This window comes from Petromyzon marinus, chromosome 37 (genome assembly GCF_048934315.1).
Source record: "Petromyzon marinus isolate PM22_M1 ecotype Great Lakes invasive population chromosome 37, UKy_Petmar_22M1.pri1.0, whole genome shotgun sequence".
NCBI lineage: Eukaryota > Metazoa > Chordata > Hyperoartia > Petromyzontiformes > Petromyzontidae > Petromyzon > Petromyzon marinus.
The window spans coordinates 11154370-11180993 of NC_133703.1; the positions used below are offsets into that span (position 1 = coordinate 11154370).

General features: G+C 44.0%; 1 long non-coding RNA gene across 1 annotated transcript; it reads right to left on the reverse strand.

Moving 5' to 3' along the window:
• Positions 1-1667: 1667 nt before the first annotated feature.
• On the reverse strand, positions 1668-24711 carry LOC142930140 (uncharacterized). Its single transcript, XR_012946102.1, has 3 exons — positions 24631-24711; positions 23812-23837; positions 1668-3283 (listed from the first exon to the last, which is right to left on the reverse strand). It is a non-coding gene; the product is annotated as an uncharacterized LOC142930140 (long non-coding RNA).
• Positions 24712-26624: the final 1913 nt, after the last annotated feature.

Here is a 26624-nt window from a genome sequence, read left to right on the forward strand (position 1 = left end):
GGTTGAACGTGGAGTGGATGAGACGAAGCGGTCAATGTGTCTGGTAGACCGAGTCCCTTAACGTGGGTGGAGGGGGGAATCAACGAGGGGAAGTTCACTGCAACATTCACCACGGTGGTGCTAGTAGTCGCAGCGAAAAAAAGTGATACAGGGCTGACTGAATGAAGGTTGAGGCGAGGATGCAAGGTGGTGTAGAGGAGGCGAAGAGGAGGGTAGAGGAGGTGAGGTGGTGAGGAGGCGTAGAGGAGGGTGCCCCGCTCTTGGCGTTGATCTTGGTGAACACGTGTCCGCGCCCCGTCTCGTAGCTCTGCCCGGTGCTGATGCAGCCTCCACCGGCCGCAGCGCCCAGCGGCCTCGCCGAGTCCGTGCCCAGCTCCGCTCTGAGCGAGCTCTCCATTGCACGCTGTCTGCTCGCAGCGACAAACACAACGTTAAACTCCCCCCCCCCCACCCCGTCCCGTGTGGCCTCTAACACAGGGGTCCTCAACCCCCGGGTTGCAAGAGCACTTGCTTCAAGTACATTAAAACCCACTTTTTGGTGTAGATATGTAGATGACACTTTGGTTGTCTGGCGACATGGGAAGGATACACTTAATGAATGAATGTCTAAATCATCTCAATTCACAAAAACCGGCCATCCAGTTCACCATGGAAATGGAGGTGAATAACACACTCCCTTTCCTGGATATTTTCTGCTCGGACGAGGCCTAAATGGTAAAGTAACACACACAGCGTTTACCGAAAGGGAACACATACTGATGCCTATCTGAATGCAGATTGGCATCATCACCCCGCACAGAAATCCTTTCTCAACAAGATGCTCATACATCTGGCCAAAACAGTGTCAGATGGTCAAAGTCTGAGGAGAGCGATTAAACATGTCAAAGAAACGCTACGATTGAATGTCTAAAATAATGGTCAAATAATTAACAGCAATGAATGCTAAACCAAGATCGAACAGCAATACTGCTGAATCAGGTTATTAAACAATTAAAATACCATATATCGAGGGAGTAACTGACAAATTAGCTAGTAGTCGCAGCTAAAAAAAAGTGATACATTAATGACAGGGCTGAATGAATGAAGGTTGAGGCAAGGATGCAGGATGGTGTAGAGGAGGCGAAGAGGAGGGTAGAGGAGGTGAGGTGGTGAGGTGTTGAGGTGGCGTGGTGAGGAGGTGAGGTGGCGTGGTGAGGAGGTGAGGTGGCGTGGTGAGGAGGTGAGGTGGCGTGGTGAGGAGGCGTAGAGGAGGCGAGGATAAGGGTAGAGGAGGTGAGGTGGTGAGGAGGCGTAGAGGATGCGTAGAGGAGGGTGCCCCGCTCTTGGCGTTGATCTTGGTGAACACGTGTCCGCGCTCCGTCTCGTAGCTCTGCCCGGTGCTGATGCAGCCTCCACCGGCCGAAGCGCCCAGCGTCCTCGCCGAGTCCGTGCCCAGCCCCGCTCTGAGCAAGCTCTCCATTGCGCGCTATCTGCTCGCAGCAACAGACACAACGTTAAACTCCCCCCCCCCCCCCCCCCCGGTCCCGTGTGGCCTCTAAATACTTATTTCCTTGGGAGAGGTGATTTATCGGACGAGGCCTAAATGGTAAAATAACACACACAGCGTTTACCAAAAGGGAACGCATACTGATGCCTATCTGAATGCAGATTCGCATCATCACCCCATACAGAAAACCTCTCTCATCAAGATGCTCATACATCTGGCTAAAACAGTGTCAGATGGTGAATGTGTGGGGAGAGAGATTGAACATGTCAAAGAAACGCTACGATTGAATGTCTAAAATAATGCTCAAATAATTAACAGCAATGAATGCTAAACCAAGATCGAACAGCAATACTGCTGAATCAGGTTATTAAACAATTAAAATAACATATATCGTGGGAGTAATTGAGAAATTAGCTCGAGTTTTGGAAAAGCAAAAAGCTAAACATCTAAGTAAGATTTGGCACGGTACACAAAATTAAAAAAATAGTATTTTGTACTTAAGATGAATTGCCTAAGTTGTCAACGGATGGTGTGTATCGGATTAATGGCTTATGTGGCAGATGTTATATTGGACAGATGGGACGTAACATTAGCGTAAGACTAAAGGAACACCAAATAAATATTAAACACTCTCAAACATAACTGTCGGAAGTTGCAGTACATGCTTGTCAACAAGAACACTTCATGTATTTTGATTACGAAGAAGTGTTGTGTAAAACTCATTATTACTGGCCAAGACTAATTCGAGAATCCATTGAAACTGAGAAAATTTGTATTATTTTAACCTCTCTGACAGCTACAGGCTTAGTGCGGCCTGGAAGCGTATTATTAAGTAATTGTGATTGTAAGATGAGGAGATGAAGGCAGAAGAAGAAGACGTGGGGCGATGTGGTGATGCAGTCGAACGTGGTGGCCCGAGGAGTGGAGGGAGAGATGGCGCGGGACGGGGCGGTGTGGAGAAGGTGGCAAGGACGGCGGACCCCACGTGAGTGGAACAAACGCGTGGAGGAAGAAGACATCTCACATTTATCATTACTTATAGAGGAAACATACTAATTTAATTATTACTATTCAATTATATAATTTCAATAACCCCCCTCCCACGCCGCTGATTTCTGCACCTGATGGGTTCAGTGATGACATCGTCTTTCTCTATTTAAGACCGGAAGCAGGTGGATGGCTTCACTATTCTGGCAAATCGCCCGATGATGCTGGATGTAATTACCAGTGAAACGTCGTACTCATCTTGTAGATTTACTCTCCAAAATACCGGTGGGCTGAAGTAGTAACTAAGTGGAGTTTTGTTTACGTGACAAATTCCTTACTAATTGGCTGTGTCAGGTGGTGGAGGGTTATGACACATTTATACTTACACGATCTAACCCAAAAACCTTTGTTATGAAATTAGGACAATTTCTAAAATATATGGTATACCAGAAAATACAGCAATTGACTAAAAATATACGGCAATAGATGTAACCTCGCAGCAGTGAACGTGACGAAATTTCATCATGGAAATGTCCGCTGCACAAAACCTTGCGTTCATCGCCCCACACGTGGTACCTCAGCCTCAGGATGAAATAAATCATCAGGGAGTTCTCCGTGAGCATCGTGCGCGCTCCAAATCCAGAGTTGAGCCGTGGTCTCGGCACCCAGCCAGCCGCCTTCTCTTCTTGGGGCAGTCGGAGTCCAGCGCGCTATCGAAGGGCACGTGGTGAACGCTCAGGATGTGTCTCTTGAGCTTCGACTTCTGCGTCGCTCCGTACGAGCAGTCACTGCACGGGAAGGGCTTTTCCTCTGGAACACAAGACATCCACCGTTGAGCACACGCACGCGCTAATACATAATTTATTTATCACCATGCAGTGGATGCCATAGCATTACTATGTATATGGGACGTTTTATCAATCACGGTTGCTGACCACAGGCCCAAAGGCCCAAAATGCCAAATGGCCAGCAACAAATACCTCCGATTAGTACGGTTGGCTACGTATGGTACGAAAGAAGTTCAACATACGTACAAATAATAGAAAAGCAAGATACTGATTTCCTGAAAAATATCATAATACATTTTTGGGGCTTATTTTGAAGCCCCAACATTTTGCACTTCTTCGTGTGGTTGATGTTGATGCAGAGCAACGACTATAATTTAACATTGAGGTGGTTGAGCCAGATTATTCTATTACAGCTCATTAATTACACAATAATTACCTGCAATAGAACGAGTAAATACACATGGAAGTTAGGTGTTAGTACAATGAAGAGGAAATTCCCATTGTGGAAATTACTCGGTCTATACATTCAAAAATGTTCCCTAAATTTACCCACTTGTTTAAGTAAAAGTTACCCCGGTTAAGAAATAGATATTTTTTGGAATTTGTCAAGCAATGTATTTTGCTCAGTTTCCTTCCAATGGTGCTATTGGCTCCATGTCATGAGATGAAGTATCCCTGTGCAACTCTCACACAGCAGTGAACCACCTCATGTAAGAGAACAGCTCGTGGAAGGAGATATCATTGCACTACTCATGACATCCCTTCGTGACCGTTTTTTATCCACTAGGAGGTTATTGCAATTTCCTACACATCACGCGACATCAGAAGTGTTTGCTGGAAGAAGTTTGGTAACTGGATAAGACCATCAATGAGAAGCCAGTTTAATCATGGCTCGGTGACTGAAACCCAGAGTTTCACGGTTTAACCCAACATCCGAGCAGCACCACATCAGATCTCTAGACTCCTCAGCGCAGGCATACAGATATGGTCAACATATGCGTACATTAACTAATTTGTGAAATTATGAATTACATCCAAATGAAATGTAGTGTGTGCATTACTAGGACGTACCTAAAGGTGCCAGGTTGGGTTCATCCACCTTGGGGATGCTCTGCTCCACGCAGCCTCCTGCTTCCGTGCAGTCCATCCTCTTGATGTCCGAATTCTGGCTGTTGCTACTGCTGCAATTGGTGACGCTGGTGGTGGTCTTCTTTCTTTTAATGGGCTTAGGTCTACTTCGCTTTTCCTTCTTCTTCTGCTGCAAGGCCATCAACACTTTCATGCTCGTCATAGGATCGAGAGCAGCGTATGGTTTATTCTCACTGACTGGTGAAGCAGTTTGTTGACGTGGAACTAGGCCAAAGCATTCAAGAAAATTGGATTTAATGTCATTTATCTTAACCCCGCTATCTTTTGTCGAAGTGTAATCATGTTCAGGCTTCGGTCTGTACAAAAACTGTGCGTGAAGACTTTCATGAGTTTTCAGGATTTCAATAGGACTTAAAAATCCGCAGACTGAGCACATCTCATAGGGCGACGGTGGATTCAACACCGCATTGGCAAAACTGCCGTTATTCACCAAGCCTGGTGCACCCTTTATCATGTAATCCTTCTCATGGGTCTTCAAATGCCTTTTTAATTTTCCTAGCTGATCAAACCTTTTTCCGCATATGCCGCACCATTGATCACGGGTCTCCTTGTGCGTTCTTACGTGGGCTTCTAGGCACCATGCCAGCTGGAATTTTTTCCCACAGACGTCACAAGAGATACGTTTTTTCGTTCTTGTAATTCTACCGGATTGAGGTGGGGTTGAGATGGATGCTGGTGAAGTGCCGTCAATGGTGAAGGCAATTCTCCCAGCACCACCTTGACTCGCAGCGGAGTTGCTCTCGCACATCTGAAACAAAAGACAAAGGTCACGCGCATGACACCCGTGTCACGAGTGTACTCACACAGGCATACTTAAGGTGACATAAGATGCATATATACTACAACTCATTATACCAGAACTCCACAATATTGCAGTTCCTATCATGTACGATTTTACTCCTCTTATCCACCCAAATAAGATTTTGTTTAACAACAATGACGAACTACCTCCATTTTCCTAATGTTGCCCACCAAATAGGCCTTTCTGTATATACACACCAACAATATAATGATGGCACCACACGTTCACTCCACTATTCACAACACTCTGACTCGCAATCTCCATATAAGATTGTAATATCATTTCTGTACGAGGGCCCGTCAAAAAGTTTTTAGAATGGACACTTTTTTTTACAAACAACTACGTAAAATAGTCTTCAATAAAAGTACAGTATAGTACTATTAATGGCACTTATAACTGAACGTCATTATCTCTCATGCTAATTATTACGATGTTAACTAGTTACCCAGGAAAGCTTCATTGAGTCTAAGTACTGCATTTTCAGAAAAGTCCCATTGCATTGAGATGTTTGTGTGAGTGGAACCCAGAGAGACCCCACCTTGCATATGGGGAAATAACACAACTTCACACAGATGGATTCAACCCACAAGCTCAAAGCATTCCTTGTTTAACAAAGTATTCAGTGTAATGTTTAATATAATTTATTTGGTAATATATAGTATCGTAGTTGTATAGTCAATATATAGCAGTGTGGTATACAGTAGGGTTGGTAAAATAATACAGTGTAATATTATTATAATCTAAGGTATAGGGTAGTGTATAGTAACGCTGCATATAATTCAATGTTGGGGTCTGTCTATGGCAGTTTATAATAAAACATTATTTGGAGGCATATTATAATAATTTTTGCGACATAGAAGTGTAATGTATAATGACGTATTGTTAGTAGCTCAGCTTAGTGGAGAATATATTGAGTACATTGATTATATTGATGTAGTTTATATTTAGTTCTTTCACATCGGTTTGTTGTATGATTGTTGGTTAGTTGCAGTTCTTTAGCGTCAATATACTAAATGCCTCTGTTGATATATAAACTCTGACTTTAACATAGCTACTTCCGTGACAAGTTACATGCTAATTCCTCGCATTAACATCATGCTAATCTCCCAGTTACATGCTAATTTCTGACGTTAACATCCTGCTAATATCTCACATTAACACAGCTACTTCAATGCTAAATTATTCTGTTGATATGTAAACTCCTTTGTCAAGGCGCTCTGCTCCTCCCACCCAGCTTAAAATACGCTGCCAAGCTTAGCAGTGTTCATTGGAGCGCTGTCTTTCCGACAGTTCTGTTTCTTCACCTGAGGAAGGCTACTTGTGTTGTGGTCGAAACGTCGTGAGAATTTTATTGTTTAATTTTAATTATTTTATTATTTCCCTTCGACATGACTTTACCGAAGAACCAAGAAGATGAATCCCTGCAGTCACGAACGCTTTAAATCGAAATTTATTCAAATCAAGTTGTTTTCTTTTTACCACAGTACTTTATGGAATCCTGAAGAATAAATGCATTTTTAGAAGTATTAAACTACACTTGAAGATGTGTGAGAATGTAATTCTGCAGATGCAAGCACAGGCAAACTCGTATCTGCATATACAAGTTTCTGGGCCTCCTCACATCACCAAACCCGCATTGACCGGCATGGTGAAGTATGGTTAAACAACTCCCACGAACGACATGGTGTGGGGGAGGCCTCTATCAAAACGCTGGATCGACAAAGGGCTGATACATGTCACGACATTGTTTGTTAAGATCGTTCTCTAGTCAGCACAAGCCGTCTATGTGGACAATAGAGGGCACGACACACGTGTACACGATGTTTGTGTGCGTATATTCAGCGTGTATATTACGTCATAATTATATAAGGTCGCGATTATGCTCAAAACGAACCAAATGTATAACATCACGAATAACTTTGGAAGTCTCCAGAGCCTGAACAATATTTGAAGTAGACACTGACCCAGTTACTATTAATAGCTCAGATGTGTAGGCTTTGACTTTAACACATCCATTTCTGTGACCAGTCACAAGCTAATCACTCAGTTATTTCAATGCTAAATTCTCCTAGTTATTTCAATGCTAAATTTTCCTGTTTGATTTTTACTAGGTGCCTCTGTGAATGTGTATGCTTTGACTTTAACATAGCCATTTCTGTGACCAGTCACAAGCTAATCACTCAGCTATTTCAATGCTAAATTCTATGCTAATTCCTTTGTCAAGGGGTGCCTCTGTGGATGTGTATGCTTTGACTTTAACATAGCCATATCTGTGACCAGTCACAAGCTAATCACTCAGCCATTTCAATGCTAAATTCAATGCTAATTCCTTTGTCAAGGCGCTTTGTTGCTTCTCACACAGCTTAAAGGTCTCGATCTGAGCTTGGCTTTGTTCGCTCCAGCGCTGTCCTCCAGACAGTCTCGTCCCTTCACCTGATGAAGGCCGCTTGTGTTGTGGCCGAAACGTCGTGAGAATTTTATTGTGTTATTTTATTTTTTCAATTTATTATTTTATTCTCATGCTACGTGACTTTACCGAAAGAACCAAAGAAGATGAAGCAAGAATATGGCGTGTAGATGCTGCCATCTGCCGGCCACCAACGTGGCGTGTAGATTCTGCAAATTGAAAAATTAAAATAATAAATTGAAAATAATAAGCAAAAATCCAGATTCATATTCTTGGTTCTTTCGGAAAAGTCACGTAGATTTAAAAATAATGAAATAAATTTAATAAAAAATAAATCGGAAATAATAAAATTACTTTTATTTGTAATTTTTAAATTGGCATAATCTACACGCCATATTCTTGGTTATTTCGGTAAAGTGACGTCGATTTGAAAATAAAAATAAAATAATTAAATGAAAATCATGAATTGTTATTATTATATTTTGATTTAAAGCTTTCGTGACTGCAGTGATTCATATTATTGGTTCTTTCAGTAAAGTCACGTAGAAGGGAAACAATAAAATAAATATTTTTAAAAATATTATTTAAATTTTTACTTTTCTTTTATTATTTATATTTTCTATCTACGTGACTTTACCCAAAGAACTAAGAATATAGCGTGTAGATTCTGCCAATTTAAAAATACAAAAAAATAAATGGAAAATAATAAAAGCTTTTATTATTTTCAATTTATTATTATAAAATCAAAATTTTGTTTCATTTTTTTATCTCTTTGACTTTACCGAAAGAACCAAGAATATGAAAGTGGGTTTTTTGCTTTTATTATTTTCCATTTCACACTTTTTATTTGATTTGATTTGATTTTTTTTATTTTCTATCGACGTGACTTTACCGATAGAACCAAGAATATGGCGTGTAGATGCTGCCAATTTAGAAATTAAAATAGATTGAAAATAATAATCAAAATCGAGATTCATATTCTTGGTTCTTTCGGTAAAGCCATGTAGGTTGAAAATAAAAATAATAAAATTAAATAAAAATACAAAAGATAAATGGAAAATAATGAAAGCTTTTATTATTTTTAATTTATTATTTTAATTTGTAATTTTTTTTTAAATTGGCAGAATCTACACGCCATATTCTTGGTTCTTTCGGTAAAGTAACGTAGATTTGAAAATGAAAATAATAGAATTAAATGAAAAAATACTAAATCATGTTTTTTAAACTTTTTTTTATTATTTCTATTTTACCCAAAGAACCAAGAATCTGGCGTGTAGATGCTGCCACCTGCCAACGTTGTTGGCCACCAGATGGCAGCATCTACACGCCATATTATTGCTTCCTTCGGTAAAGTCACGTAGATAGAAAATAATAATAAAATTTAAAAAATGAAAATTATGAAAGCTTTTAGTATTTTCAATTTATTATTTGTATTTTTAAATTTAATTATATTATTTTTATTTTAAAATCTACGTGACTTTAACGAAAAAACCAAGATTTCGGCGTGCAGATGTTGCCACCTGCCGGCCACCAACGTGGCGTGTAGATTCTGCCAATTTAAAAATTAAAAAAATAAATCGAATATAACAAAAGCTTAAATAATATTAAAAGCTTTTATTCAATTGATTATTTTAAATTGTATTTTTTTTATCTCCGTGACTTTACCGAAAGAACCAAGAATATGAATGTGGGTTTTTTGCTTTTATTATTTAAAATTTCACATTTTTATTTGATTTGATATTTTTTTTATTTTCTATGGACGTGACTTTACCGAAAGAACCAAGAATATGAATTCCTGAAGTCACGAAAGTTTGTCACAATCTACACCCAACAATGGTGGCCAGCAGATGGCAGCATCTACACGCCAGATTATTGCTTCCTTCGGTAAAGTCATAATACTGGTAGGAACGAAGTTGTAAACTGAGTGTACCAGCCTGCAATAGATTAATGTGTCCGTCCGTCCCCTTTCAATACTTTAACGAAGTGAAATCTCGTGCTGTTGGGTGTAAAATCAGCAATAGGCAGCGCAGAGACTTGCCCTACCAGCCCACCCTGCAGGGACCTGTTAATAAAATTTAAATAATAAATTGAAAATAATAAAAGCTTTTATTTTCAATTTATGTTAAAATAATAAAAGCTTTTATTATTTTCAATTTATTATTTGTATTTTATTTTTTTGTATGTTAAAATTTCAAATAATAAATTGAAAATAATAAAGCTTTGATTAGTTTAAATATAATAATTTATATTTTTAAATTAAATTTAATTATTTTTATTTTTAAATCTACGTGACTTACCTGAAGAACCAAGAATATGGCGTGTAGATTCTGCCAATTTAAAAATTAAATAATAAATTTTAAATAATAAAAGCTTTCATTATTTCAAAATTTTTTGTATTTTTAATTTAAAAAGCTTTTAGTGTAGCTTTTATTATAATATCATAATATTATAATCAAAGCTTTTATTATTTTAGGATTCTCCTCCACGGCGGCCTTTGTCTCCCCCAGTAGCGATGTTTACGACACACCACACCAGGTACTCATCTGAGGCAGAGTCGACCTCACACTCTCTTACTGTCTCAAAACAACAACCGCCATATGATGTCATGTAGGGCAGTCTACGCACAAACGCCACCCTCCCTCAGCATTTCGCTTTGGAGATCATCTCTGCTCGGTGCCTTTCCTGTTCTCGGACTCTGGATCGCCCTCAGTACTTCCTCAACGGATGGTACCTCAGCCAGCCACTCACAGAGGGTGACTTCCTCCTCCAATATTTGAGGCACCGCATCCTCAGCAGGGTCATCCCCACTTTGTCCCATGATGTTTTCCAGGCTGAGGGATTCCCCCTCCCCCAGGACCTCACAGAAATGCTCAGCAAATCTGCAAACCTGTCGCTGGGGGTCGGAGATTGGATCACCCTTCGTTCCCCTAATGATGGTGTAGTGGGTATAAATTGACGAATAAACTTCTGAGGCAACACGATATGTATTGTCTTGGCCCCTTTTTGGGCCATGGACATTAGCCCTGGCGTGATAGCGCTTCCGCCCCCTATTGACGATAAGGGGAAGCTACCAGCCCACAGAGTGGTGAGTGACGATTACCTCTACAATGGTAATAGGTGTGGCGCTGTAGGTTACTTTTTTGATGGAGTTAAATAGGAATTTGTGATCGCGGGCCATTGAGGCAGACTCCATCTCCTCATCAACCCGCGACCACCCCCCATCCTTGCAGCGCCTCACGGCTCTCCGAACCTCCGAGCGAAGGCTGCGGTAAGCCTCCTCATTCTCTGACGTGGGATGCTGTAGACGATTAGAGTGGGCCTGTCGCTTTTTCTCAACAATCCTGAACACCTCCTCTGTCAGCCAGGATCTCTGGGGAGGTCTGGACCGCGTACACAAAGCAGTCATTGCAGCTGCATGAGTCACAGGCCTAAACCTCCCCCATTTACCCTCGACATCAGGAGGAGTGGGGGACGATGCTGTCTCACTCACACTCACTCACAGCGCGAGGCCGACTCATTACATCTCGCGGAGGATCGCGCTGCTGAACAAAAAAAGTTCCGCGGGTTCAGTTTGCAAGCGTGAGTTTGCGTTTTAAGGCGATGGGGGCCGTCCATAAATGACGTCACACACCTGGGGAGGGGGGGGGGTCAGACATTTGTGACGAGGGGGGGGGGTTGAGAAATGTGACGTCACGTCAAAATGCGCAACTTAAAATAAATATAGACAACATGTTCTACTTAGTTAAATAGACTTTTTAATAAATGTTTTCTCCTACAACATCAGAGTGCAGCGCCACATTAAATACAATGACAATAGTTTAAAGCGATTTGAAGCATGTTTTATTTTCAAAATGGAAATATGGTTTTGGGGAGCTTTGTGACGTCAGCGAGCTCCGTGGCGGGAGCGAGCTCCTAGCGGGAGCGAGCTCCGTGGCGGGAGCGAGCTCCGTGGCGGGAGCGAGCTCCGTGGCGGGAGCGAGCTCCGTCGCGGGAGCGAGCTCCGTGGCGGGAGCGAGCTCCGCGGCGGGAGCGAGCTCCGCGGCGGGAGCGAGCTCCGCACCCGAACGCGTTGGCACGGCCATCTTTTGGATCGCTAACACGGCTGCTTTTGTCACACGTGGACATGCTACCACCGGCATGACTGCATCGACTTGCTCATCTCTCATTGCCTTCAACATGATATTCTCATTGACTTCGTTCATGTACTTTTACATGCTTTTCTCTTTAACTTTAACATGCCACTCTTGGTTACACATAGACTGACATTAACTTACTAATTTTTTCAATAACTTTTACATGCTTCTCTCATTAAAACACATTCTCTCTCTCTCTCTCCCGCCAGCCGTTCTTATGCTAAGTTCATTAACTTTAACATACCACGCTATTTATTACACGTAGACTGACATCGACTTGCTCATCTCTCATTGACTTTAACATGATATTCTCATTAACTTCGCTCATTGACTTTAACATACTTTTCTCATCAACTTTAACATGCTATTCTTGGTTACACATAGACTGACATTAACTTGCTATTTTTTTCATTAACTTTTACATGCATCTCTTATCAAAATACATATGCTAATCCTACATGCTAATCTGAACTCTTATGCGCTACGGAAGCAAATTAACTTTGCACTATAATCCAACATGCTAATCTAAGTTAATTTCCTTTAACATGGCACGCTATTTATTACCTTTACACTATAATAACCCATTAGCACTACTTTGGCTACCTTTGTTCTCAAAAACTTATATAAACTCTTGCTGGTAACAGCTTCTCTTCACAAGGCAGCAGACATCGTGCTGCTCGCAGCAGACATCGCGGCTGTCGCGATTTTCACCTGAAGACGATGGCTTGTGTTGCTATCGAAACGTCGTGATTTATTTTGTTTCATTTCTACCTACGTGACTTTACCGAAAGAACCAAAGAGTATGGATTCCTGCAGTCACAAAAGCTTCAAATCAAGATCGGTTTTAATTATCTATCGAATGTGGGTAGAATCTGTGCAGAGTTGTGCTGTTTCCCCATGTGCAAGGTGGGGGTCTCTCTGGGTTCAACTCACACAGAGCCAAACGCTCATTAATATAATTGCCAAATATTTCATTGCAATGAGAAACTTCTGAAAAAAAATCAGTCTTTAGACTCAATGAGGCTTTCCTGGGTAAATAGTTAATATTGTAATAATTAACATGAGCAATAATGAAGTTCACTTATGAGTGCCACGAATAGTACTATACTGGACTTTTAATTAAGACTATTTAACGTAGTTTTTTGGAAAAAGTGTCCATTCTCAACACTTTTTGACGGGCCCTCATGCAGAAATTATATTGCAATCTTACATGAGGATTGGGAGTCAAGTGTGTCATGAATAGGGACTGAACGTATGGTGCCATAATTCGCTTGCTGTTGTGTATATACAAAAAGGATCTCTGGTGGGTAACATTTGGAAAATGGAGATAGTCATTGTTGTTCATATACAAAATCTTATTTGGGTGATAATTTGAAGCTTTTGTGACTGCAGAAATCCATACTCTTTGGTTCTTTCGGTAAAGTCACGTAGGTAGAAAAATAAAAGAAAAAATAACATATAACGATGTTTCTATCGCAACACAAGCGGTCGTCCTCAGGTGGAAAAAATAATCCGCTGCATCTCCGACCAGCGCCACCTAGCCAGTGAACTGGAGCACATATGAAGTGGGTAAATAATCGGCGGAGAACTTCTTGCGAGGCAACACGATGTTTATTAACACTATTTTACAGGGTCCCTAACACAAAGGGGTAGCGGCCCCTTCACCTGATACCTGGGGAGGTATGGCCTCCGGACTACACGGGCCCTAACACTGGGAACCCGTTAATTCCCCATCCTCTGGCTGGGGGCCCTAGGGGAGGCTCTGCTGACCCGACCGTGCCAGGGTCTTCGGGTCCTGACCACTGGCCTCACTGAGCTCCGACCCTTGGAAGGACGACGGAGCTTGGGGTCCAGGGTCCTAATTTCAGCCCAGGTCTACAGTCTTCGGCTTGGAGATGCCTGAGCCGGACCCTTGAGAGGTCCGGCTTATATACTGGTTCGTGGCTTGCTCCGCCCTAGCCACGCCTCCCTTCCAGAACTTTCTGGAAGGTGACATCATCCCCCAGTCCCCCCTCCCGAGGTCCGGGGAATGTGTCTCAGGATCCACTTCCCAGGGATTGTCGTTGGCCCCTTGGGCCATAGTCATTAACAGTGGCGTGATAGCGCTTCTGCCCCCTGTTGACGAGAAGTGGGAGCTACTCGCTAACAGGATGGGGAGTGCCGATTAATGCCTCTACACATACACCAAGCCCTCAAGATGAATGGATACTCAGACCGCACAATCCGCAAAGCTGTATCTCCAGCCATGGGGAGACAACCATCTGAGGGCCCAATCAAAACCATCACCTTGCCATACATAGCACGTGTCACCAAAAATATTTCCAAAATCCTTAAACAAACACAAGATCCAGGTCCGATTCAATACAGTACACAAAATCCATGACATGTCTCGGACCGTGTTCGCGAACACAAGGCAGATTTGAAACACGGCAGAACCAATACCTCTGCCGTGGATGATCATTGTTATAATGCAGTGGGCTCGCACGATATTATTTTTTCCGAGACCTCCCATCTACGTGTAACCGGCCTCTGTTCTCCAATCCACGTATTCTTCCGCTCTGTCTTTCTCAGTGTCCCATAATAACGATTTTTTTTATTACGCATTTAATTTGGTTTGCCGCTAAATTTGGTAAATTCCAACTGTGGGTGGCTTTATATTTTTAGCCAAAACTTTTAGTTTCACGATTAACAACTCTTCCACATGCGACTCATCTCCCTGGGCCTGCCTGAGCTGCTGCTCCCTGGGTCTACCTGAGCTGCTACTCCGTGGGCCTGCCTGAGCTACTGCTCCCTGGGCCTGCCTGAGCTGCTGCTCCCTGTGTCTACCTGAGCTGCTGCTCCCTGTGTCTACCTGAGCTGCTGCTCCCTGGGTCTACCTGAGCTACTGCTCCCTGGGCCTGCCTGAGCTGCTACTCCCTGTGTCTACCTGAGCTGCTGCTCCCTGCGTCTGCCTGAGCTGCTGCTCCCTGGGCCTGTCTAAGCTGCTCCCCAGGTCTACCTGAGCTGCTGCTCCCTGCGTCTGCCTGAGCTGCTGCTCCCTGGGCCTGTCTAAGCTGCTGCTCCCTGGGCCTGTCTAAGCTGCTCCCCAGATCTACCTGAGCTGCTGCTCCCTGAGTCTGCCTGAGCTACTGCTCCCTGGATCTACCTGAGCTGCTACTCCCTGCGTCTACCTGAGCTGCTGCTCCCTGGGTCTACCTGAGCTGCTGCTCCCTGGGTCTACCTGAGCTGCTGCTCCCTGGGTCTACCTGAGCTGCTGCTCCCTGGGTCTACCTGAGCTGCTGCTCCCTGGGTCTGCCTGAGCTGCTGCTCCCTGGGTCTGCCTGAGCTGCTACTCTCTGGGTCTACCTGAGCTGCTCTCACGGCTCCCATCACGCAGCGGTCGCAGCGCCACCATCGAGAAGTCGGAGCGGCGCCTGGGAGCCGTGGACGCCCTCCCATTTACAAGACACCGGGCATCTGGGTACAAGCTAGTGCTAGCTCCACACCTGGATTCCACCACTCCACTCCACCACCAACTTCCACTCAATCAACAACCAACTTCATTCGGACTGCATTGACATTCACCGAGAAACTGGACAAATTCGCCGTCCGCTTCACAAAGGCTCTGGTCCTGTTTGCGCCCCACAACTTCCTCAATACGTCATCACAACATACGACACGTGCACCTAACCAATCTCCGCCCCGTCCCTCGGTCCTCTCAATTCACCACGAAGCAAAGTCACCTGAAACTGGCTTTGCTCAACACCCGCTCACTAAACAATAAAAGCCTCATTTTAAATTAATTCATTACTGACAATAACCTGGATTTTCTCTGTATCACTGAAACTTGGCATAAACCTACGGACTATTTCGCACTCAACAGGACTACACCTACAGGATATACATACATGGACAAACTCCGATCTGAGGGGCGGGGAGGTGGTGTCGCTGCAGTGTACAGAAAGGACATTAAAACATCCACCATCTCCATCCCTGCTGTTCACTCCTTTGAACACATCACTTTCAAACTCTCTGGTCCCACTCCTCTGGTCACTGCCATAATCTACCGACCCCCCAAACCAAATCCTTCCTTTCTCTCTGACTTTTTAACTCAGTTATCTGCCATCTCACCTTCAGTTCTGCTCCTGGGAGATTTCAACATCCACATTGACATTGACTGTAAATTTTCTATTGAATTCCTGGAACTGCTACACTGCTTCAATTTCACCCAACATCTCAACTTTCCAACCCACAGCCGTGGTCACATTTTGGATCTGGTCTGCTCTACTGGTCTCACCATACCGCTCCCCGAGCCCCACAACCTCAACATCTCGGACCACCTGGCAATCACCATGAACATTGATCTCCCCATTTCTACAACCAAGGACAAAAGGACAACTTCTTTCAGAAATCTTAAATCCATCTCTAGTCCTGCCCTTTCAGCCTCTCTTGCCAGCAAAATATCCTCCTTCCCCCCACCCATGACTGACAACCCTTCCGACCTCACCAACTACTACAATGAAACACTTTCCACCAGTCTCGATCATCTGGCTCCCATCAAAACTAAAACTGTCTCATTCACTCACTCTTCTTTCAGACCAAAATTGACACCATTTACACCAGGGGTCGGGAACCTTTTTGACTAAGAGAGCCATGAAAGCAAAAAATTTGGAAATTTATTTCAGTGAGAGCCATATAATATATTTTAAAAGTGAATTCAACTAAATGTCAGTATAATAAGCCTCTGAATTTATTCTTTTAAATAATGTTGTTATAACACTCACCATTAATGCGACTTCTGGTGCTGCATGGATTTGCTGATGTCTTTGTAGTCGGGTTGGTACTTGGTGAGGTTAAGCTTCATGCAAGCGTTGAGGCTTTCATCCGTTAAACGTGATCGTAGGTTGGACTTGATGTTTTTAAGATGTGAGAATGACTGCTCACATGCATACGTAGATCCAAACATGGTCAATACAGCAATACTCACACGCTGCAGTGTGTGGTATGTGACAGGAAGCGCGTTCCAAGTTTTGAGAATCAGCTGGTCTTCGGGTTGGAGTTTTTTCATTTCTGTCCACATGTGCTTGCTCGCCAACTCCGCTTTCTGTCGTGTGATTCTTTCCAAATCTTCATTCAGTGACTTGAACTTATTCACCCACATGTCTGAGGCCTTCAGGTCAGCCACTTCTGCTTCAAAATCTCTGACGGAGACACCAGGGATGTAATTCAGGTCGGCTGTGTTCAGTGAACACTCGTTTGGATGGGTGATGAACTTAAAAAGACGAGTGTGCTCACTAAATTCTCCAAAGCGTGCTTTGAAGGACTGTAGGAGACTGGATGTGCAGCCAGCTAGCTGGTGGAGATCAAGGTTTTGAATGGGCTCACTTGCTGTGCATGCATCTTTAAATTGGCTCAGCTTTTCAAAATGTAGTAAACGACCTGTTTCAAGATCCGTGATGAAAAGCTCCAGCTTGTTTTCAAAAGCAAATACAGCTTGTTGAAGGGATAACACTGTATTTCCAATGCCTTGCATTTTCACGTTGAGCTGGTTCAGATGTTCAGTCAGATCTACGAGATAGTAAAACTTGAGGAGCCACTCGGTGTCGGCTAGCTCAGGATGCCCGACGCCTTTCATTTCAAGGAAAGTCCGGATTTCGTTCAGGCAAGCCGCAAAACGGCTAAGCACCTTCCCTCTTGACAACCAACGCACATTGCTGTGCAAAAGCAGACCAGGATAGTTATTTACAACTTCATCCAGCAGTGTTTTAAACTGGCGATCATTTAAGGCTCGGGCAACAATAAAGTTGATCACACGAATGACCAGCGACATCACTTCGCCAAACTGCCTGTCACACATCTGAGCACAAAGTGCCTCCTGGTGTATAATGCAATGGAAACTTAGGATGGGTCTATTTTCATGTTCACGGAGAAGCGCCACAAATGCTTTGTTTTTCCCCACCATACACGGAGCACCATCAGTACACACTGAGAGAAGTTTATCCATAGGTAGACTTTTTTCTTGAGCAAACTCCATGAAAGACTTGAATAAATCCTCACCTCTTGTGGACCCTTTTAATGGCAGAACAGCAAGACTTTCTTCGCGCAGTGTGTCACCAACAGCATATCTTGCAATCACGCTGAACTGCGACAAATGGCTCACGTCTGTTGACTCATCCAAAGCTAGAGAAAAGAACGGCGCTGCATTTATGTCCTTCACTTGCGTTTCCTCCACTTTGTTTGCCATCACGATGGTACGATCATGAACAGTTCTTGCCGACAGAGGCATGTCTTGTATCCGTTTGATTATCTTGTCTTTGTTCGGAAGATCATCAAAAAGTTCATTGGCTACATCCAGCATGAACGTTTTAGCATACTCGCCATCTGTGAATGGTTTTCCGTTCCTCACTATTGCTAAAGAACCAGCAAAGCTAGCCGAATTATAGTCACCTTGCCGGGTCCATACGCGGAGTTGCTGCTGGCTAGCTTGCACCCTGCTCAGCTCTTGGCACGCTTTCTTTCTGCTGTCTCCCGCAGGGTACTTTGATGCAAAGGTAGCGTGGCGCGTGTCGAAGTGCCGCTTTACATTCGACCGTTTCAACGATGTAATTTTGTCATTACAAATTAGACACACCACAGAACCCGCTCTCTCCAAAAAGGCGAATTCTTCGGTCCATTCGTCCTGAAATGTACGATACTCGTCGTCTTTTTTTCTTTTCGCCATCTTCTTCGTCGAAGGGTTAGCTTTGAGCTAATGACCGAGCAGACGCAGTCTCAGACTGATTCAAAAGGGGGCGTTTACCTGTTTTACCCAGCAACGGCAAACGTAGGCCAGTATCATCCAATTAAAATAATGGACAATTGCTCCTGCAGCCCTGAACAGGACATGCGCAGTGAAAAATCGATGGATGGATTAAAACAAGTGAGAATATTTTGTTTTATCTGCGAGCCATATGCAATCATCAAAAGAGCCACATCTGGCTCGCGAGCCATAGGTTCCCGACCCCTGATTTACACCAACCTGTCCTCTTCTTCTGCTTCCACTGTCTGCTCTGTCATTCCATCATTTGTTCTCCCCCACCACACCTCTCAGTTCTCCCCAGTGTCGCCGGGGGAGCTGTCTAAAATCTTGACAGGGATGAAAACATCAACATGTGTCCTGGACCCCATCCCATCCCACCTCATCAAAGACTGTTTACCAGCTATCTCCACACTCATCACAAACATCATTAACTCCTCTCTCAGCTCTGGCTCAATCCCACGTTCACTCAAACTGGCTGCTGTCACCCCCATTCTCAGAAAACCTGGACTTGACCCCAACATTATGTCAAACTTTCGGCCCATTGCCAATCTCCCCTTTCTGTCTAAGATACTGGAACCCACTGTCGCCAAACAACTCAAAACCCACCTCTCGTCAAATGACCTGTTCGAACCATTTCAATCCGGCTTCCGTTCACAACACAGCACTGAAACAGCCCTCCTCAGAGTTACCAACGACATCCTCCTCTCCGCAGACTCTGATGATAGGATCTGCACTATTGAGAAGTTCTGTTATATTGAGGAGTTCTGTTATAATGAATCTTACCACCTTATGTATGCCTTTGTGAGTCCACATATGACACAGGTGTAATGCGCTTGACCATTGTCTTTTGTTTCAGATGTGCGAGAGCAACTCCGCTGCGAGTCATGGTGGTGCTGGGAGAATTGCCTTTACCATCGATGGCACTTCACCAGCACCTGTCTCGACCCCACCTCAATCCGGTAGAGTTACAAGAGCGAAAAAACTCATCTCTTGTGACGTCTGTGGGAAAAAAATTCCAACTGGCATGGTGCCTAGAAGCCCACGTAAGAACGCACAAGGAGACCCATGACCAATGGTGCGGCATATGCGGACGAAGCTTTGATCAGCAAGGAAAATTCAAAAGGCATATGAAGACCCACGAAAATAATTACATGATAAAGGGTGCACCAGGCTTGGTGAATAACGGCAGTTTTGCCAATGAGGTGTTGAATCAGATAGAGTCACTAGAATCCGATAGAGTCACTAGAGTGAGAAAACTAATCTCTTGCGACGTCTGCAGGAAAACATTCCAACTGGCATGGTGCCTAGAGTCCCACATGAGAATGCACAAGACCGGTGGTCAAAGCTGCAACATCTGCGATCAAAGCTTTGATCGGCCCTACAAACTCAGAAGGCATATGGAGTAACCCACGGAAAGAACTCAAGGGGCGCACGTGGCATGGTGAATGACGGCAATTTTGCCAATGCGGTGTTGAAGGTGTGTCAGAGCTACTCGGCTGCGAGTCATGGTGCTGGAAGAATTGCCTTTGCCATGGATGGCACCAGCAGCTCCAGCAGCAGCAGCTTGTCGAGTCCTGGTGGTGAGGAGGCAGAGTTGCAGACAATGCCACCTTCTGCAAAGGGCGCACCTGCGTGCAACGAAGTTATTGCTATCACAGCGACCGCGCATGGAACGAAGGCGCCTGCTGGGAAACGCCACGCCTGACCAGCGCCCGTCTCGACTCCACCTCACTCCCATAGTCACTAGAGTGAGAAAACAAATGTCTTGCCAAGTCTGTGGGAAAGCATTCCAACTGCCATCATGCCTAGAGTCCCACATGAGAACGGACAAAGAGACCCCTGACCAATGGCATCTGCGGTCGAAACTTTGATCAGCCAGGCAAATTCAGAAGGCATATGGAAACCTACGAAAAGGACTATTGGATATTTCTTTGCTGTTCTATTACTGAAGCTATCAACAGAAGGTGTGTACCGGATTAATTGCACTTGTGGCAAATGCTATGTAGGGCAAACAGGACGAATGATCAGCACGAGACTAAAACACCACAGAAATATGAAATGCTCACAAATACAACTGTCAGCAGTAGCAGAACACGCGTGCCCACAAAGACACTCAATTGATTTTGATAATGTTGAAGTTCTGTGCAAAACTAGTTACTACTGGCCAAGACTAATTACAGAATCTATCGAAATTTAAATTAAGAAAAATAATTGTAATCGTTTGGATAGCTACCGACTTAGTGCTGCATGGAAGAGAATAATCAAATTACCGTTTGTACGGATATTTTAGTACACACAATGGACACTAAGTACAAGATCAATGGGCTAGCATAATGTGCATGTATAATGTACGTTGATTCATTAATCCCCCCCCTACTTTGCGCTCAAAGAGCGCACAAATGTTGTCATCACATCTACGCCTCTATATAAGGAATGAAACAGGTGGACTTCTCCCAAATCTTGCTGTTGCCTGATGAAGCTAGTTGTAATTACTGATACGTCGTACTCCGATAGTAAATGTTGTGGCTTGGCTCTCCAACACACCACACACCGGTGTGCTGTACTAGTGATGAATTGGCATGTTCTGTTTACGTGACAACCCTTACTAGTTGGCTGTCGGGCGGTGGCGGGTTTAACGACACATTTATATAGTAATAGGTTTTTACCCTTTTATCTGGCACCAAAACTGACACCTTTATACAAGGGATCATGTTTGCAATAACCACAACACAAGCAGACACTTGCCTGGCGGACCACGAATTTCAACGAATTTCAATTCGTGGTCCGCCAGGCAAGTGTCTAACTGTGTTGTTGGCCTGACTGGTTTTGCATCACGTTATTTTTTCTTAGGTTTGTTGAATTCTCGTCTCTCATCTTCTTGTTGTATTTACCTCCGTGCAGTTTGGCGCTCTCTATGTGTTGCGTTGGTGTCGCCCTATATGCTCCCTCGCTATTTGTTGTTTTTTTACACCTGATGAAGATCGCTTGTGTTGCGGTCGAAACGTCGTGATTTATTTATTTTAATATAATTTTATGGTATTTCTACATACATGACTTTACCGAAAAAACCAATGAGTAAAAAGAGACAACTCTGATAATGATATACACTGTCCTTGAAGTTGATTGTTTCACACCCGAGACGGCTTTTCTTAGAGCCTAGTCTCCACTGGTGTTGGACCAGATGACGCCAAAAGGCATAGAACTCAAAAACAGCGCACTATCAGAGTATTGAGAGCTCGGGGTAAGAATATACATTATGAGACCTCCTTTGCCAGTAGCAAGATATAGTAATAGGTTTTTACCCTTTTATCTGGCACCAAAACTGACACCTTTATACAAGGGATCATGTTTGCAATAACCACAACACAAGCAGTCAAAATGCAAACAAAAAGAGACAACTCTGATAGTGATATACACTGTCCTTGAAGTTGATTGGTCCACACCCGAGACGGCTTTTCTTAGAGCCTAGTCTCCACTGGTGTTGGACCAGATGACGCCAAAAGGCATACAACTCAAAAACAGCGCACTATCAGAGTATTGAGAGCTCGGGGTAAGCATTTACATTATGATACCTCCTTTGCCAGTAACCAGATATAGTAATAGGTTTTTACCCTTTTATCTGGCACCAAAACTGACACCTTTATACAAGGGATCATGTTTGCATAAAGGTGTCAGTTTGGTGCCAGATAAAAGGGTAAAAACCTATTACTATATCTTGCTACTGGCAAAGGAGGTCCCATAATGTAAATGCTTACCCCGAGCTCTCAATACTCTGATAGTGCGCTGTTTCTGAGTTGTATGCCTTTTGGTGTCATCTGGATCAACACCAGTGGAGACTAGGCTCTAAGAAAAGCCGTCTCGGGTGTGGACCAATCAACTTCAAGGACAGTGTATATCATTATCAGAGTTGTCCCTTTTTGTTTGCATTTTGATTGCTTGTGTTGTGGTTATTGCAAACATGATTCCTTGTATAAAGGTGTCAGTTTTGGTGCCAGATAAAAGGGTAAAAATCTATTACTATATCTTGCTACTGGCAAAGGAGGTCTCATAATGACACATTTATATATTTACGCGATCCAACCCATAAAACCTGTATTCTGGATATTTATCGCGAAAGCGTACGTGTTAAACTGCCATGTATTTTTACGTCTATTGCTGTATTTTCTTACGTGCAATATATTTAATAAACCATCCTAATTTATTCATATTTTTGTTCATAGTTATATCATTGTTGCGCGTGCGGTGTGGTCAGTGGATATTGTTCAGTGGATCAAACCGAGACAAATATTTTTGCAGCAGCTGTGGCTGCACATTGCAATAGCGCATTCCGAATGGTGTATAACGCATTGCCCAGAATCTGTATCTGTGTGCAAACACCAGGTATGGTTGGTAAGAAACACGTTGGTTTTAAATTAATAGAACTCGAGCTTCAGCCATATTGTTCATTATAGACCCCACTTTGTAAGCATTAATCACGCAAACCTTGCGCCTGATTCATTTGAGTCGGTGTGCTCATGAGCAACAGGGCATTTGTGGCAAGGTGTTAATGTACCACAGATTAGCACGGTTGGCTACGTACACTGCGAAAGAAGTTCAACACATATTCTTTGGGTCTTTCCGTAAAGTCACGTAGATAGAACAATAAAATAATAAAAATAAAGTGAATAAAAAAGAAAAATATATCACGACGTTTCGATCGCAACACAAGCAATCGTCATCAGGAGAAAAATGATGAAGATTGCTTGTGTTGTGATGAAAACGTCGTGATATTTTTATTATTATTTTGTATTCACTTATTTTTATTATTTTATTGTTCTATCTACGTGACTTTACCGAAAGACCCAAAAAATATGAATTCCTGCAGTCACGAAAGCTTTAAGTCAAGATTCAAGTTGAACACACTTTCATACATTGTGGAAAGCGAGTATCCTCGCACGTACAATGCACTGGACCGCATGTTCATGTTAAGTGAGTCAGGGGCTTTGTCACTGCCTACCCCGTGATATAAATAATCTCAGGGAATTAAATTGCAAGTGTGCAATCTCCCTTCCAGTGGGCATCGAGGATGAGTCATACCCTGGCTTGCCAGGAGGCAGTGGAACACAACTGTGGAATCCTTTCCATCTGCACGGGATAGAACGTTGCCTCCTTGCTCACATTCGTTCGTTTTCTGCGAGTGTACTGGTTTCCCCCCACATGTAAACACTCAGTAAGTGGCTGCAAATATCGGAATGTAAAGAGAACCGCAGAGCTTGGGCGATTGTTGGGAGTGCCGGCTCACCGCCTGGCTGCTGTCTCCCCGCTCGTCTGTGGGAGACATATAGAGGTACTGAATTAGATTTATATTCTCTACATAACATGATTCCTATCTACACAAAGCACTCACCGCGTGGAGTACAGCAAATGATATTCCACGAAATAAAAAATAAACGTACATGACCTTAACAGAAGCCAATGGCTACAGCTGTGCATACACATACACACATATACACGATTCCTACTGATGGTTGGAACGATTCACCACTGCCGGAGAGTCAAGGAATTGTCATGATTCAGGATCATGAATGCAAACTGTCCCCGTTCTCAAACCTGAGTACGATTTAAAAGGTCATAGAACGCCTTTGTCGGAAGCAATTACTTCCCCATGTCACTGCGATGGGCAGATTCATGCAATTGCAGTCGGCTTACATATTGTCAGTAGACCCCCCATACGCAAGCGTACGCATTTGGGTTAACCCCTCCTCCCCCCTCCATTCATACATACTAAATGGATGCCCCCTTAACAGCCACACCACCACTCCTCACACGAGACAAGCACGTGACTCTCGGTGTAAATGGAGCCGGAGCGCGAATACACGTGCCGATGCCCCAAGTACAGTTGCCACCATTTCCACGACAGAGCAAACCCAGGCACATTTCTCAGCGAGCCCAGGTCTATTGTTAAAACTGCGCAGTTCACGGTGATAAAATTAACCATAGCCATACCCGGGGTACCAGATCTCGACACAAATCAATTCCTGCTGCCACCCGAACACTGTCCGGGGGTCAAACGCGGACAGGTGGCAGCCCCAATCGCGAGGCCACATCTGCACCGACTCACGGTAAATGTGTGCAGGGCCAGCAGGAAGAGCCCCGGGATCTCGGAGCGCAGCCACTGGTTCCACGCGCTGTCTCGGTCCACGTCCTCGCGTAACGACGACGACACTTCAAAATCACCTGACCGGAAGGAGGGGGGTGGGAGGGAGAGTAAGAAGGTACGAAGGGGAACCTTCTAACTCTTTCACAGTGACGCGTTCTTCGTGTGCGTCACCCTGCAGCCAACCTCTCTGCTCTCGTGTGTGAACGTGGGTCAGTTTGGTTTAATCGTTCAGAATGAATGGGGCATGACCCTGGCCCTTGTGCAACTTATTATTTTCCATGAGATAATACCAAACACATCATTCATGTGTGTGTGTGTGGCCTGCAAGCAAAACCTACATGCTCTCGAGTCATATATCGGGAGCAGTCACATGTGGGAAAGCATTGCCGAATTCCTAGAAAGGCTCAGCTCTCTCCAACTTATGTTGAAAGCATTTATGCATTAGTTCTGCCCGTACCTCTTTGTGCCTGTGTAGTGGGCAGGCAAGTGTGGTGGAGCAGCAGGTCCAGCACACGGGGTGTCCAGCAGAGGAGAAGAACTCCGCGTGGCCGTGGCCGGGGAAGCAGAGGTCGGCGGCGCTGGGAGCGGCGTCAGTTGCGCGGCGTCTGTGGGAGAAGGCACAGGCCTCTGCTGAAGATTATCATCCGCAGACACATCACACGGCTTGCCGGACACGTCACGCACTCGGCCCTGTGATTGTGGAGGTGAGACAGGTTCGCGCGTGGCAACGAATGGCTTGTCGCTGGACAAACATCGACGGCAACATCGGGAGAACGCGGCACGAACTCGTGCAGAGTTTCTGGCACCGTATGAATTTACACTCCTTGTAGGTATGTGCGTTGAACCTCTTTCGCGCCGTACGTCAGCCAGCCGTGCTAATCGGAGGTGCAGATGGATGCAATTGAAGGAAGTGGAGCAGAGATTTCAAAATGAAACAAAAAAAATGGATACAGAAATTACACAAGTCCAGGGGACTTCACCAAGGCCGTGTTATCCCAGAATCTGACAGAGCACAAAGGAAGATTGGCAATGGCAAAAAATGGCTTCATAACTATCATTGTCAGATGGCACACTTGCATCTTCAGTCTTCAGTCAGCGTCAGTAATTTAAGAATGCACGCATGATGCGTGACACCAACTAAACTGGCATCGATGCTGACTAATCACATCCTCTCCAAGATGTGGAACTCAAGAGACATGGATGCCTCTTCCAAACAGGACTACCCTTGACAATTGAGTTGTCGCCTGGGTAAAAATAAAATGAACCAGGAGATTTCAACTTGAAAATCCAAACCATCGCACCAACAGTAATGGATGGAATCCTATATGAGGCGCACACTGCAGTAGCTTCAGGTGGACTCTGGTACCTGCTTTAACGTCTGTGTGAGAAGCATCTTCTCCCACTGAAATTCAAACAAAGTTTACAGTTAGACAGGACATGTTTAAAACATCCGCAGTAAAATTCAAGTATGTATACCATTAAAGTAAACTTTTTTTTTTTACCAGGTAAGGCCCATTGAGAGCTATATAGCTCTTTTTCAGAAGCGACCTGGCCACAAATTATAGCTTAACGAAGTGGCTTATCACGTGGAAATTTATAGTAGCCAAATACTCTAAACGCATTACTTACAAATAGCTCACAAAGCGGTTATCCTCCCACTACCCTTGGGTTACCTCCTGTCCCGGTCCAGCCGAGACAGTCTGTGAATTGGCATCTGTGTTTGGGTGGCATGAATTAATTTGTACCGAGATCTGGTACCGGTACTGTGCTGAACTTTACTACTGCATGGTTGTTGACAGACCTAGACCGACTGAAACATAGGTCTGGGTTTGATCTCCATAGTGGAAAAGGTGGTAACCCGAAAACTAACCCAAACCCTTCCACATTCAACGATAAACACTTTAAAACCGAGTTCGCTCGGAAATGGCCCCACTAAACCGCACGTATGTAAACGT